General features: G+C 61.6%; 1 pseudogene across 1 annotated transcript in view; it reads left to right on the top strand.

The window, feature by feature from the left end:
- Positions 1-8: 8 nt before the first annotated feature.
- Positions 9-1,430, top strand: part of LOC110315191 — a 4,225-nt pseudogene continuing 2,803 nt past the window's right edge. Inside the window, exon 1 of the transcript XR_002380206.1 lies at positions 9-1,430. The product of XR_002380206.1 is annotated as a serine/threonine-protein kinase LATS2 pseudogene (transcript).

Here is a 1,430-nt window from a genome sequence, read left to right on the forward strand (position 1 = left end):
GGGGGGGGGGCAAAGATGCCTCCAGGTATCAGCAAATGAGAGCCACCCCGAAGTTTGGACCTTATCAAAATGCGCTCAGGGAAATCCGATATTCCCTCCTGCCTTTTGCCAACGAGTCAGGCACTTCAGCAGCTGCAGGGGTGATCCTGCAGATGCTTCAGGAGTTGGTGAATGCGGAATGTGACCAGGAGATGGCTGGCAGAGCGCTCAAGCAGACGGGCAGTAAGAGTATTGAGGCCGCCTAGGAGTACATCAGTAAGATGGGCTACCTGGACCCCAGGAATGAGCAGATTGTGCGAGTCATCAAGCAGACCTCCCCAGGAAAGGGCCTGGTGCCCGCCCCGGTGACTTGGTGGCCCAGTTTCGAGGGCACAGGGGAAACACTCACATCTTACCACCAGCTGGGTGGTGCAAACTGCGAGGGCTCCACCACACTGGAGGAGATGCTGCAGCAATATTTAAGACTTCCTCTTCCCCGGAGCCGGCACCCACGGTGCCCCTGCTCACCAACATCCTCCCAAAGGCTACAGCACCGCAGTGGAGCCAGGTGCGCACTTCCGGGGCACACACTGTGGTCGCGGTCATCTATGATCTGAGTAGCCTGGGTATGGGGTGCAGCGCAGCCCCTCCTTCCAGAGCAAGACGCCAACAGATGCCTATTCCGGCCTGGTCAAGGCCCAGGGTGGCCCTCCCGCCAGCCTCACCTTTCCTGCCCATGCTGTGCTGTACGCCGCCTCGCACCACAGGCCGGCGGCTACCCCACCTGGGGCCCACCCATTACAGGTGCTGGGCACCCGGGGTCACACGTTTACTGGCGAAAGCTCTGCACAGGCTGTGCTGGTACCGTCCAGGAACAGCCTCAGTGCTGACTTGTATGAGCTGGGCTCCGCTGTGCCCTGGTCTGCAGCTCCACTGGCACACCTTGACTCGCAGGGTGTAGAGGCCTCGCGGTCGCATGTGGCTTTCCGGGCTGGCCCCAGCAGGACCAACTCTTTCAACAACCCACAACCCGAACCTTCACTGCCCGCACCCAACACGGTCACCGCTGTGACCGCTGCACACATCCTTCACCCCGTGAAGAGCGTGCGTGTACTGCGGCCCGAGCCCCAGACAGCCGTGGGGCTCTCGCACCCTGCCTGGGTGGCTGCGCCCACAGCACCTGCCACCGAGAGCCTGGAGACGAAGGAGGGCAGCGCAGGCCCACACCCGCTGGATGTGGACTATGGCGGCTCCGAGTGCGGGTGCCCACCGCCTCCGTACCCAAAGCACTTGCTGCTGCCCAGTAAGTCTGAGCAGTACAGCGTGGACCTGGACAGCCTGTGCACCAGAGTGGAGCAGAGTCTGCGAGGGGGCACCGAGCAAGACAAGAATGACAAGAGCCACAAAGGTGCGAAGGGAGACAAAGCTGGCAGAGACAAAAAGCAGATCCA

This window comes from Mus pahari, unplaced genomic scaffold, assembly GCF_900095145.1.
Source record: "Mus pahari unplaced genomic scaffold, PAHARI_EIJ_v1.1 scaffold_13165_1, whole genome shotgun sequence".
NCBI lineage: Eukaryota > Metazoa > Chordata > Mammalia > Rodentia > Muridae > Mus > Mus pahari.